Here is a 14,873-nt window from a genome sequence, read left to right on the forward strand (position 1 = left end):
CATGGTTACGCACACAGTTGGCATCTATTACTTAAGTTTACTTCAAGTTATCTAGAACCGGATGTTAAACAAAGTTTCCAAGTTTGCGACATAACCGCGGGCACGGCTTTCCGAAAGATTTAACCCTACAGGGGTGCTCCAACTAGTCCATCACAAACTACCACACGCTACGTCGGAATGACTTTGGTCAAGGAAAACCCATGATCTCCTCGGGTTCCCATTCGAAAATCTCAACCTCAAGATAGCCCAAAGAATCCTCAAAATCCCACGCACGAGACGCTCGAGAAAGGTAAAATAAGTCCAGCGAGGCCGCCTGACATGCCGACAATCCTGATATGAGCCGTGTATCTTGTTCTGAGGGCACACCAGATGAGCTATGGTTATCAGTATTATTATGTTGGGCAAATATAGTACCAATGTTGGACCTTGCCAGACGAGCTTTATCCCAAAACGAAAGTCAAGGGGGTCCCCATAACAACTCCAAGCATGTTAGGAGCGCTCATTTATGGAAGATCACACCGGTAGCCGAAACTAAGGCGGCACGGGTGGAACAAAACACTAGGCTAGAAGGCCAAGACTTCCACCTTTAACAAAGTATATAGGTGCATTAAATTAATTATCAGTTACATGGTGATATAACAAGGAACCCATGTTGTCACAAGGAAGCAACTGCAGCTACAACTAGCAACGCTAACAAAAGGCTCAGCAAGCAGTAAAATAGCCAAACAGTGGTTTGCTGGGTTGTGAAAAAGGTTAGAGGTTTTCATGGCAATGTTGGGAGGCTTATTTAACAGGTGGTAGGCAACGAGACATAGCAAGAACGAGACAACTAGCATGGCATTGATAGCAATGGTATCTAAGGAAATGATCATCTTGCGTGAGATCCCGCTTGGAAGAAGAACGAATCCGTGAAGCATACTAACCAACATAGTCGAACGGATCCTCACATTCTGACATGCTTGCGGAACTCTATCGAGAAGAAGCAAACCGGAAACAAGAATCAACACACTACATTCACCGCGGCACATGCATGACAGGATGCACAACACATATGATGCATGATCGGTTTAATTATGCAAGGCATGGCATGGCAATTCACAACAATCAAACACTACACATTAAGTCAAGCTCAATATGCAACGAGTTGCATATTGACGAAACTCCACATTCAAATATTTAGTTCACACTCATTTAGGTACACGACAATTTTAAAATGTTGTTAACATGGAAAGAGGTTAATCATGTGATTCTACACGACATTCTAGTCGGCTTTCGCATATATCTCATCGCCAATGGAGTTACGGTCTAAAAGATACGAGAAACACAAGATATTATGCCATGAATGCAACATGCATGTAATGACAGCCACGACATGTTCCGCTTCCGATAACTCGACGAGATACCGGTGCAAATGGATTGGGAGTGTGTGCGTGCCATGCAAAAGAATTATGGGGTGATCCCGGTTACCGGGTTCCCATGTGCCAGAGGCATGAATATGGGGTACTAGCAACTAGCATGGCATCTACGAAATGGACAACGTGGCATCATACGACAATGCATGTCTCGAAATTAATAAAATCTCGGTAGGAAAATATATGCATGGGCCGAATTGCAACATAGTGCAGCGCCCCAGAATTGGATCAAACCCGAGGGGCTGAGTGTGTGCACGATTGGGAAAAAATTAACTAACTAACATATGTAAAAAGATTTGAGCTCTCTAGGATTTGATCCCAGTATCTCCTGGATGGGTAAATATTGGGGTGGCGGGGACTTGAACCCAACACCTCATGGTTAAACCACGGTAGAGCTAACCACCCTGCTAGTGCATTATTCGTAACGAAAGCTAACAGAGATGCAAAATAAGCCGATCAACAAGAACGTATCTAGGAACGTACGAAGCTCAGGCTCGGGCTCACAACAGGGGATTAGAGGCCAGTGGCCATGGCGATGTTGGTAACAGCAACGCAGTAGGGCGACGGGGTTGGACGTCATGTGGTGGTCGGGAATGGAGCGGGAGCGGCAAGATCCGTCGGATCCAGGGGCACAGGGCGATGGGGTGGCTGGTGTTGAACATGTAATTCCCCTGCCCGGTTTCAGTAGCTAGGTTAGTTTTCTTTCAGTTAGCAGAATAAATGGCCATGTGGCCGGGTAGTTTTAGCTTCCGTTGGAATAGCTCAAATTCAGTTAGAGGTAGCTAGCTTCGCGCGGCCGTTACTAAGCATGGGATGGCATGCTAGCGCAGTCTGCGGCACGCGCGAGTCACCCGCATCGCGAGCGTCGTGGGATGGCACGGCCAGTAAGCTCGCAGGCGTGGTTGATTCTTTCATGTACTTCGTTTGCAAATAAGAGGAATAGAACAGAGAAAACGCTGCAGTTATTGCGCAGCACAAAAACCCTCTTGTGTTCGTCTACCTCTCGCTGGAGCGATCAAGTGAGCTAATCCACCCCTGCGTCCTCGGTTCCAACAGGTGGCATCAGAACCTCGTCGTTCCTTGGTGACCATGGCCATTTCATCTCTCCGGGAGCAGCTGGGAGGAGCGGCAACGATGGGGCATGCTTGGTGACTCCTGACCGCGGTCGTAGCCGCGGTCGCAGTTGCCACCGCCGGCAGGGAAAGGAGATTGTGGTGCACGAGTGCACGATCCAGGAGCGCCTAGTCCCAGGCGGTACCACAGTGTGGACAATGCTCACGCCGACGAACTACTTCGAGTGTTCCATGCTGATGCAAATCAACATGGAGGCAAACCTGATGTGGAACGCGGTTGAGGGAAATCCATCGAGCGTCCTCAATGACAAGGCGGCGCTGGCGGCGATCCTACGATCCGTGCCGCCGGAGATGGTGGGTGCGATCATGGTGAAGAAGACGGCAAAGGAGGCATGGGATACGATCAAAACCATGCGCATGGGCGTTGCACGCATCCGCGAGGCCACGGTGCAACGGCTTCGCTCCGAGCTCGAGTCGATCGCGTTTCGTGATGGTGAGACGCTCGACGCATTTGGCATGAGGATCACCTCGCTCGTCAACAACCTACGCTCACTTGGCGACACCATGGATGAGGTGAGGGTAGTTCAGAAATTCCTTCGCGTCGTCCCGTCTCGCTACATGCAGATTGCTCTCGCCATAGAGACGATGCTCGACCTCAACATGCTCTCTATTGAGGAGCTCGTCGGTCGCCTGCGCTCCGCGGAGGAGCGCTACCTCATCAACGATCAAGGTGGAGGAGGCGGGGCACACCTGTTGTTGACAGAGGCACAGTGGCTCGCACACAAGAACCAGCGTGCCCAAGGCCAGAACAGCGGCCAGGGCGGCGGTCAAGGCGGGTCTGGCGGATAGGGCGGCGACTCAAATCGACACCGCGGCAAGCAGCAAAACCATCTGGGTGGAGGCCAGGGCGGCGGTGGAAACGGCGCGCCAAACGGAGAACGCGATATGTACTAGGTCAAATGTTACAACTGTAACAAACTTGGGCACTTCTCGAAGCAGTGCACCGAGCCACGTCATGAACGCAAGGATCAGGCGAACCTTGTGGTGGCTCACGATCAAGATGATGAGACGGCTCTCCTCCTCTCCACAGTCACCGCCCTCACTATCACCACCGAGCGTCCGGTCGAGCGTGTCCTCCTGAACGAGGAACGCACCCAGCGCGCACTTCTCAGCAGGACGGCAACTGCGACACCGCCTGGTATCTAGACACTGGGGCAAGCAACCATATGTCCGGCCGCCGCGAGATCTTCTCCCAGCTCGACGTGGGAGCATGGGGAACTGTGAAGCTCAGCGACGGGTCCAGTGTGCAGATCGATGGAAGAGGGACGATCATGTTCGAGTGCCGCAGTGGTGAACACCTGACGCTCTCAGAGGTATACTACATCCCACGACTTTGCAGCAACATCTTGAGCATCGGTCAGATGGATGGGCTTGGGTGCGAGACAACGATCCACACTGGGGTCCTTTGTCTCTGCGACCCTGACGGGCGGTTACTCGCGTGCGTGGAGTGCAACGCTGGGCGCCTCTACGTACTTCGCTTGTCTCTTACCAAGCCGGTGTGCCTGCTGACGAGTGGTGACAATAAGGCGTGGTTGTGGCACTCTCGTTACGTCCACTTGAACTTCAGGGTGCTGCGCGACCTTGCGTGCCTGGAGATGGCGGATGGCATACCCCTCGTCGATCGCGTGGATCAGTACTATGATGGGTGTGCGCTAGGGAAGCAGCACAGGCTCCCGTTCCCGCAGGCCTCCGTATACCGCGCAGAGCGCGCCCTCGAGCTCATCCATACGGATGTATGCGGGCTGATCAAGCCAGCAACAGCTGGAGGTAATCGATATTTTCTGCTAGTCGTTGATGATCACTCATGATACATGTGGCTGGAGGTGATCACATTCAAGGATGAAGCGTTCCAGCATTTTAACAAGATCAAGGCTCTTGCCGAAGCAGAGTCTCGACACCGACTCATGGCATTTCGCTCTGATCGGGGCAGCGAATTCAACTCCATCGAATTCCGCATGTATTGCGATGATGGAGGAATCAAGCACTACACCACTGCGCCGTACACGCCTCAGCAAAACGGCGTGGTCGAGCAGCGAAACTAGACCATGGTGGAGATGGCACGGTGCCTGCTCAAAAGCATGCCCGTGCCCGCCACATTCTGGGGCGACGCGGTCAAGACCATGGTGTACCTGCTCAATCGATCCCCCATGCGCGGCATCGACGGACAGACGTCGTATGAAGCCTGGCACAAGAAGAAGTCGGCAGTCCACCATCTCCGCACCTTCGGGTGCGTTGCTCATGTCAAGCGCGTCGGCCCCAGCATCGACAAACTGGCTGACCACTCGACGCCAATGATCTTCCTTGGGTACGCGGAGGGAGCCAAGGCATATAGAGTATTCGATCCAGCTGCGAACAAGATGCACGTCACACGCGACGTTGTATTTGAGGAAAGGAGGAAGTGAGACTGGACGCTAGTTCCAGGAGCTGCGGCACGCCCAACGGACGAACACCTCGTGCTCGTCTATGTTGACGAAGAGATCGTCGACGTGCAGACTCCCCCGTCGACCGCAGGCGGAACGCCTTCCCCACCGTCCATGTTGGTGGGCTCCCCCATTGCATCGACGTCGTCACCACGCACCCAGTCTCCGAAGAGGATGGATGGGCGATGCCGCCTAGTGACGACTGGGAGCGGCACGACCTCGACTACACGCCGCCCCACTACCGCAAGATGAAGCACGTCCTCGCAGAAGTGGATGCAGTGGCAAGAGAATATCACGTTTTTCTCTGCCTTGTTGCTGCGGATGAGCGCAACAGTATCAACGAGGTTCTTGATGAAGCGTGATGGAGGAGTGCCATGGACGCCGAACTGGCAGCAATCCGCGGCAAAAAAACGTGGGAGCTCACCAAGCTCCCGGCGGGCCACCGCTCCATAGGATTGAAATGGGTCTTCAAGGTTAAAAGAGACACCTCTAGCAAGATTCTGAAGCACAAGGCACGCTTGGTGGCAAAAGGCTATGCACAGCGCCAGGGCGTGGACTACGACGAGGTGTTTGCGCCGGTGGCTCACATCGAAACAGTGCGACTGCTGCTGGCACTGGCAGCGCACAAAGGTTGGCAAGTCCATCACATGGACGTCAAATCGGCGTTCTTGAATGGCAATCTGATTGAGGAGGTTTACATTCACCAGCCACTTGGTTTCGTCATCGCCGGCGAGGAAGGGAAGGTGCTTCGACTCCACAAGGCCCTATATGGTTTGAGACAGGCTCCACCGGCATGATATGCCAAGCTCGACACCTCCCTCGCATCGCTTGGATTCAAGCGTAGACCCTCGAGCATGTGGTGTACAGGAGGAGCACCGCAGCAGGGACACTTCTCATTGGCGTATACGTGGACGACTTGATCATCACCGGCACCAGCATCGACGATATCACTGCATTCAAGGAGCAGATGCAGAGGGTGTCCGACATGAGCGATCTTGGTCTCCTAAGCTACTATCTTGGGATCGAGGTGTGTCAGAAGGATGGAGAGATCACGCTCTGTCAGAATGCCTACGCCAGGGAGATCATCGATGTGGCTGGGATGAGGGAGTGCAATCCCTCAGACACTCCTATGCAAAGCAGGCTCAAACTAGGCTAGACGGGTGCCGGCGAGCTCGTGGACACCACACGATACAGAAGCATCGTCGGGAGTCTTCGGTACCTCTGCAACACAAGGCCAGACATCTCTTTCTCGGTAGGCATGATGAGAAGATACCTGGAGGCTCCGGCGGCTTCTCACTGGGCTGCCGTCAAGCAGATTCTGCGCTACATCACTAGCACTCTGAACCACGGTTGTTGTTACAAGCATGGAGGCGCAGCAGCATCGGCGGTGATCGGCTACGGCGACAGCGATCGCGCCAAGGACGTTGATGATCGGCGAAGCACAACTGGGTTTGTTTTCTTCCTCAATTCCAGCCCGATCACATGGACTTCACACAAGCAGAAGGTCATCGCTATCTCGTCTTGCGAAGCCGAGTATATGGCGGCGGCAACCGCAGCCTGTCAAGGTGTGTGGCTGTGCAGGCTCCTCGGCGAGCTCACTGGCGACACTCCAACAAAGGCGAAGCTGCGCATCGACAACAAGTCGGCGATTGCTTTGAGCTAGAACCTGGTGCACCATGTTAGGAGTAAGCATATCGACATCCGCTATCATTTCATTCGTGAGTGCATCGAAGACGGCAAGGTGGAAGTCGACCACATCGGCGCGGACGGACAACTTGCTGATTTCCTCACCAAGGTGCTAGGATGGATCAAGTTCATCGAAATGCGACAGAAGGTCGGCATCGCCATGGTGAGCACCGGGCATCGGAATTAAGGGGTGAATTGTTGAACATGTAATTCCCCTGCCCGATTTCAGTAGCTAGGTTAGTTTTCTTTCAGTTAGCCGAATAAACGGCCATGTGGCCGGGTAGTTTTAGCTTCCGTTGGACTATCTCAAATTCAGTTAGAGGTAGCTAGCTTCGCGCGGCCGTTACTGAGCATGGGATGGCATGCTAGCGCAGTCTGCGGCACGCGCGAGTCACCCGCATCGCGAGCGTCGTGGGATGGCACAGCCGGTAAGCTCGCGGGCGTGGTTGATTCTTTCATGTACTTCATTTGCAAATAAGAGGAATAGAACAGAGAAAACATTGTAGTTAGTGCGCAGCACAGAAATTCTCTTGTGTTCGTCTACCTCTCGCTCGAGCGATCCAGTAAGCTACTCCACCCCTGCGTCCTCGTTTCGAACAGCCAAATCCGTCTGCGGGAGGTCCAACCTTGATGCCCATGGAGGCGGTTCAGGAGCTCATTGGCTATCCCTGTGGGTCAGAGAAGAGGGACAACAAGAACATGAGGGAGAGCGAGAGGTAGGAGGGGAAGGAAGAAGGAGAGGGCGTGATGGAACTGACCTGCAACGTTGCCGCAGGGTTGGAGGAGCCAAGGAGGTTGGTTCTCCAGCTCCTCTCACTCGAGCATGAGGGAGGCGGCGATGCGGGAGGCTTGACCGGCACCTACAGGGCTGCGGATGGAAGCCTCGAGCGGAGGCGAGCGGAGCACGCACGGCCCGATCTCCTCGTGGTCGACCATGGAACAGAGGGAGATGGTTGCTTCGATCCATTCGCGATCGAGCAGTAGGCCAAATGCTCCGGGGTTTGGTCGGGCGTAGAAAGAAAGGAGATGGGTGGCGACGCGAGGCGGATTGGCTGGATTAGACAACCTAGGGTTAGGGTAGGATTGGGCTAGTTCTGCATATTAATAGCAAGCGGATTTAATAGGGTCTAATTAGAGACCTTCGATCTAGATCGGACGACCATTATAATTAGGTTAGGGAGACCAATTGACAAACCGAAGATATCTTGCAGTATTACGGGGTTGATCCGGAACCAATGGTCGTGACCGTACTTTCGGGTCCGAGGGAGTTTCCGGACTAGGTTGCACGCGGAACGGTGCACGGTGCAGACAGGCTAGGCAGAGATGAGAGGGGAAACAAGCAGCCCAACATGGGAGTTTTAAAATACCGAAACGTCCGACAATGGAGCGCCTATAGAGTCATTATAGGTTTAACGGTTCGGGTATCAAATGAACTCCGATTGCGGCGAAATTTGGTAGGCGGCCTACCTACATTAAATAAGACCGCACACCAAGTTTCAACCCAATCCGACAAAGTTTTATACACACTTTTAAAATACAAATATTTTAACGATGTCGCGGGCGCGTGCGCGTGTGGTTGGTCTCGAAACGGTCAACGATGAAAACAGAGAGAACCAGCAACTACTAACGTATGCAAGTTTAGAAAACTGATGGCAACGGAGTGCTGATGTAATGCGGATGATGTGAATGATGCGATGATGAATGCGACAAACAAATAATCACAGGGTGGCAATGGAATAAAAGGGGAATGTTCTGGAGCGTTGGTCTCGGGCCGTTACACGGCGTCTCCCCTAACCACGTATCCTCCTAGAATCTCGTGGACTCTTCGTTTCCAATGATGAATATAGACCTTTGGAAAAAGGCTGCCTTTGTCCTCATGAGGCCCTTTCAAAAAGCTGAATCATTGGGTCTGACAAATACCTCAGCCAAAGGTTTAGTTTGTAGGTACTTATGCCTCAAAATGTGTAACCACGTACCTTCCCCTTCAACCGATAAACTAAATAGGCACTTACTAAGCATACATTTGTTCTTAACCTCAAAATTATCAATCCCAAGGCCATCCTGGTCCTTCGGCCTACAAATGATATCCCATCTAGTAAGTGTGTACTTTCTCTTAGCATCATCACCCCGCCAAAAGAATCAAGATCGATAGAAATCCAACTTTTTGTGTACCCCGACATGCACCTCAAAGAAGGACAAGAGGAACATCGGCATACTCGTAAGAACTGAGTTAATCAATATTAGTTGTCCTCTGTAAGACATGAGCTTGCCTTTCCACCAACTTAGCTCTTTATCAATTCGATCCTCGATGCACTTCCATTCCTTATTAGTTAGCCTACGGTGATGAATCGGTACTCCCAGATAACTAAACGGTAAGGTACCCAGTTCACACCCAAACAATTGTTTTTAAGCATCTTGCTCATCATTGGCTCTCCCAAAATAGACAATTCGCTTTTGTTAAAGTTAATCTTCAACCCCCACAACAGTTCGAAAAGGCATAACACAAGCTTCATGTTTCTAGCTTTATCCAAATCATGTACCATGAAAAGAATAGTGTCGTCAGCGTATTGTAAAATGGACACACCACTATCAACTAGATGTGGCACGAGTCCTGCTACTCGTCCCTCCTCTTTGGATCTTCCTATCATTACTGCCAACATATCAGCTACTATGTTGAACAGTATAGGAGACATTGGATCACCTTGTCTGAGACCCTTATGCGTTTGGAAGTAGTGACCTATATCATCATTCGCATTCACTCCAATGCAGCCTTTTCGTACAAAAAAGTAAGTATGTTTCCTCCATACTTCATAGAAACCCTTCATATGCAAGGCTTGCTATAGGAAAGACCATTTCACTTTATCATACGCCTTCTCGAAATCCATTTCCTCGAATGGATTTCGTGCAGTGTTTCATGTAGGACTACCACACCCTCTAGTATGTTTCGTCCATGCATGAAAGCTGTCTGAGTTGGTTGCACCACCGAGTGTGCAACTCTTGTTAATCTATTTGTCCCAATTTTAGTAAAAATCTTAAAACTGATGTTCAGTAAACATATGGGACGGAATTTCTCAATACGAGTAGCACCTTCGTTCTTTGGCAATAACGTGATTGTACAGAAATTAAGATAAGATAACTGCAGTTGTCCATTGAACAAATCATGAAACAAAGGCATAAGATCATCCTTTGTGATGTGCCAACATTTTTTGTAGAACTCCGCGGAAATCCATCCGCGCCAGGCGCCTTACTGTTCTTCAACTGAGATATACCCTCAAACACCTCTTTCTCGGAGAATGGTGCTGATAAAACCTCATTCTCGTCATTCCCGAGCTGAGGGATATCCGCCACCAAATGCTCATCCATCGTAACAAAACTTTCCACCTGAGCTCCAAACAACTCTTTGTAATATTCATAGATGTACAACTTTAGGTTCTCCTGCCCTACAATTGTACCCTCATCCAGCTCTAGTTGGAAAATCTTCTTCTTTCTATGTCTTCCATTTGCAATTAAATGGAAGAATTATTATCATCATTATACACAATGTTATGAACTTTAGCTCTTACTGCCCACTTCAACTTTTCTTCTCTTAGAAGCTCTTGCAATCGTTTCTCGGCATCTATCTTTGCTGCCCGCTCATGCGCTACGAGCATAGCCGTCTCGGCCTTAACATCAAGCTCATTTATAAGATTTAGAAGTCCCTCCTTGAAAGGATCGATATGGTTGACTAGAGGGGGTGAATAGGGAACTAACAAATTTTAAGCTTTTCTTTAAAACAAATTAGTTATAGAAACAAATAGGTTGTCTAGATATGCAACTAGGGAGCAACCTAAGTGATTCTAACAACAACAATAAGAATAAATAAGTAAAACAAATAAAGGTAAGAAATAAACACAAGTGGAACCGATGAAAACGAGGATGTGTTTTCGAAGTTCCTTCCCTTTGAGCGGAAGTATGTCTCCGTTGGAGCAGTGTGGAGGCACGATGCTCCCTAACAAGCCACCAAGGCCACCATATTCTCCTCACACCTTCACACGATGCAAGGTGTCATGATTCCACTAAGTGGTGCCCTTGAAGGCGGCGACCGAACCTTTACAACCAAGGTTGGGGCAATCTCCACAACTTAATTGGAGGCTCCCAACAATTCCATGAAGCTTCACCACAATGGAATATGGCTTCGAGGTGACCTCAACCGTCTAGGATTCTCAAACACCCAAGAGTAACAAGATTCGCAAGGGATTAGTGGGGGAATCAAATTACTCTTGGTGGAAGTGTAGATCAAGGCCCTCTCAAGCAAACTCTAGAAATATCAACTAATTTTGTTGGCTAGGGAGAGAGATCGGGCTAGAATGGAACTTGAAGCAACAATGGAGCTTGGGGATCAAAGGTGGAGTTCTTAGGGAAGAAGAACCCCCTTATATAGTGGGGGAGGGAATCTGCCCGTTACCCACCCCCCGTGAACGAGACAGAGCGGTACTACTGATGATAAGCGGTAGTATCACTCTGGAGGGGCGGTACTATCGCTCAGGCAAAAGGGGCAGGCCAAAACCGGGGCAGAGATGCTAGTATCACTTGGGGCGGTAGTAACAAGTGGTAGTACCACGCTACGGGTGGTACTATCTCTCCGTACTACTGCAAAACGCACCCATAAAAAGTGTTCGCACTTTTGAGAACGGTACAGGCTAGCGGCACCAGAGGAAAACTACCGCACTGAGTGGTACTACCGCCCGCAGGGTGGTACTACCGGTGATAAGCGGTGGTACTTCTCTGGGGAGCGGTACTATCGCTTGATCAATGCCAGGCGGGTTTAGGTAGGGTAGAAAAAGCTCCATCAAAGCGGAAAAGTGGTGAGGGAGAAGTATACGTGATGATTCCACCCAGACTTTTCCAAAGCGGATCCCGTCTTAATAGTACGACTTTTCCTACGACCCAAGTCCACCAACAATGAAGCGTAAGAGCGAAAACCGTCTTCACATCAAAACACCAAGGGGGAAGAATCGTCTTTGTGCAAACCTTGGAAATACATGAAAGGCTTATCGCACACGATTAGTCCTCAAAAGTGTCTTCATCAATCACCAAATTATGGGGGTAGAAATATGCCCTTACAATCTCCACCTTTTTGGTTGATTGATGACAACACGGGATTTGCACAGAGGATAAAACTTGAGATAGAATGCAACCCCATAGTTTACAAAATATAAGCAGGCTCCCCCTAAGTGTGTGCACTATTTAAGTATGCTTTTGGAATGCAAAGTGCTCACACTAGGATCAATACTCCCCCTATATTTTATAGACACGCACTACTTCCATATTTGAAACAACTAATAGTAATATAGCTGCAAGAAGTGAAGTGAGCATGATCATAAGGACACAATTTAAGCATCTCACAAAATTGAAGACATATGACAAAGCTAAGGTAGCATATGTCTCACACCATATGACATAGTCACACATGAGTCTCACACACATTAAAAACGCAAACCAACATAAGATCCTCACCACACAACTTAGTCTTCTAAGCAAAGCAAATGATACAAGAGATCACGAGTGAGAAAAAAAATGAGCAATGAAAGAACACTCATGATACGCAAATCCCAACACTCTCGCCCTTTGGCAGCAAGAGGCAAAAAAGGGCACAGAAGACAAATCAGTACTCAGCAGACTCAGAGTTGTGTTGAACGGTGCGAGGAGCAACAGGAGAGCCAGGTAACTCAGCATCGGATTCCCATGGGCAGTGGAAAGAAATCCTGGTGTCCTCATCAGTGAGCATATCCTCAGAACCACTCTCAATAGTTAGACTAACATGCCTGCAGACAGAAGAGCTTCTTCATCTTCTCCTTAAGCTTCTGAGCTCAAGAAGGTTCCCAAGTGGTGGGCACATCAGGGGAAGCAGTGTCCTCGTCAGCCATAAAGTCCTCATTAGCCGCCTCATCAGCAAAATCTTCATCCATGTCTTCAGGTATATCTTGTTCACGACCACTGTGAGTAGCCCACTTGTCCTTCTGCCTAAGCTGCACAACCTTATGAGAAACCAAGTCCCCAGCTTCAAACAAGTCATCTGGAAATGTTGCTTCCCAAGTCTTCTCAATTAGATGCATCAGAAAGGGTCCATATATGGGGCACTTGCACTCAGACACCACAGAACGGAGCTCAGACCACATAACATGAGAGATATCCAGAGGTTGTACCTGACTCTTGAACTTGTGTTGCTCACAGAACAGAAGCATGTCGACCAAATAGGAGTGGACCTGATCCAGATTGCCAACATGGGGGAACAAGGTGGCGCGAAAGATGTGGTGCATGATATCTAAGAAGGGTTCCAACACCCAAGTGGACTTGCCTGTAGTAGAGGAGATCTTCTCATGGTTGGACTTGTACAGGGCTTGCTTGTGGGTAGCAGCATACTCATGGTGAGGACGGAATCCCATAGGGGTCTCAAGACCCTTATCCTAAATGTGAAGATCCATAAGGGATTTCCAAGGAGAAGAAAGTAGCCTACCATTGGTCATCCATTGAAGAGTTCGGGCCTTGTCAATTCCCACGTGAACCATGGCAAAGAACACCGCAATGAGCTCAGGATCAAAGTCTTTGTTGAACTGCATAATACCAAGGATGCCCATCTTCTCACAGAGGGAGAGAGCAGTCCGAAAATACCTTTCATTGCATTGCATATGTTCGACATCAATAGACTTGACATGAGGAACATACATATTCTCCCTTGGCTTGAGAATTTCATTGTAGATGGACAGTTGCTTCCGAGTCCAGAAGGGATGGTTGAGCATTAAAGGCTCCTTAGGATCCACATATGGATTAAGCTTGCGAGACATCCATAATTCCTTAGCCTTCAGACTATCCATGGATTGGGACTTCAAGGGCCGGACAGTAGGGCGCTTCCCCTTGGATTTGGAAGCGGACTAGCTGACCTTCTCAGCGGGAGCAATCTCCTGTGGTTGGATGGAACTATCAACCTCATAAGAACGGCACCGTTTCGTGCTGCCATGCTTGGGATTCATCCTACGCTCTGGAGCAACCGAGCTTCCACCTCCTGAAACAAAAACCACAACCAAACAAAAGCACGAGAGAAGAACGATGAGAACACGACAGCAAGACACAACGATAGTTGAGAAAGACATGATGAACAAGAAAAAATGGGAAAATGCTAGCCTAGGGCGGTGGTACCACTGACACGGGCGGTAGTACCGCTCAGACGAGCGGTAGTACCGCCTGAGACTGAAACCATGGGATGAAAACCACCACGGGTTAGATCCAGTACTACCGGGGGTGCCTCGACCACAAAATTTCTAAAATATCAACATATCTAAACTCAAGCTATCATCCACTCCCCTCACATGCCCCAAATCAGAACCAAAAAGACCTAGATACATCACATATTATCCAACACCTAGATCTGAAAAAGATATCAAAGGAGGAGGAGAACGGGGACAATACCGGTATCCATGGCAAGAGGAGAGGGTGGAGCCAGATATCGAAAGATTCGCTTGACTACCACATAGTGGATTTCCTAAGGAGCGGATTGAAATTGTGCACAAATTCCCACACTCAACATAATATCCGGTCTAGATGCACAAAGGTAAAGCAGAGATCCAGTCATAGAGTGATATACCTTTTGATCCACACCTTTACCATTTGGGATCAAGGTCAATATGGCAGTAGAGAGGCATCGGAGTGTTGGCCTTGGCTGGTTTGAGATCATCCATCTTGAACCTTTTGAGCATGTCTTGAGTGTATTTTGCTTGATTGATGAAGGTTCCTTGACTTTGTTGCTTGACTTTGAATCCAAGGAAAACTCCAACTCTCTCATCATAGACATCTCAAACTTTTTAGTCATGAGGGCAGCAAATTCATAGTCGATGCCCTCGACTTGGGAGTAGCCTTGTGCTACTAATCTTGCCTTCTTCCGAGTGAAAACATCGTTCGTATCTTGCTTGTTCTTAAAGATCCACTTTGTCCCAATGACATTGTGGTTCTCCATTGGTCTTGGCACCAGTCTCCACATGTTGTTGCACTCAAAATTGTTGAGTTCTTCATTTATAGCTTCCACCCAATCCATGTCTTCGAGAGCCTCTTGTACCTTTAGTGGTTCAATGCCAGAAACAAACAAATGATAGGCACTAAAGTTTGATAATTGGCGAAGTGTGGTTACCCCTCTCTGTAAGTTGTCGTAGACATTCTCGAGCACATGAGAAAGATTTTTGAGCATTTTG

This window comes from Hordeum vulgare, chromosome 2H (assembly GCF_904849725.1).
Source record: "Hordeum vulgare subsp. vulgare chromosome 2H, MorexV3_pseudomolecules_assembly, whole genome shotgun sequence".
NCBI lineage: Eukaryota > Viridiplantae > Streptophyta > Magnoliopsida > Poales > Poaceae > Hordeum > Hordeum vulgare.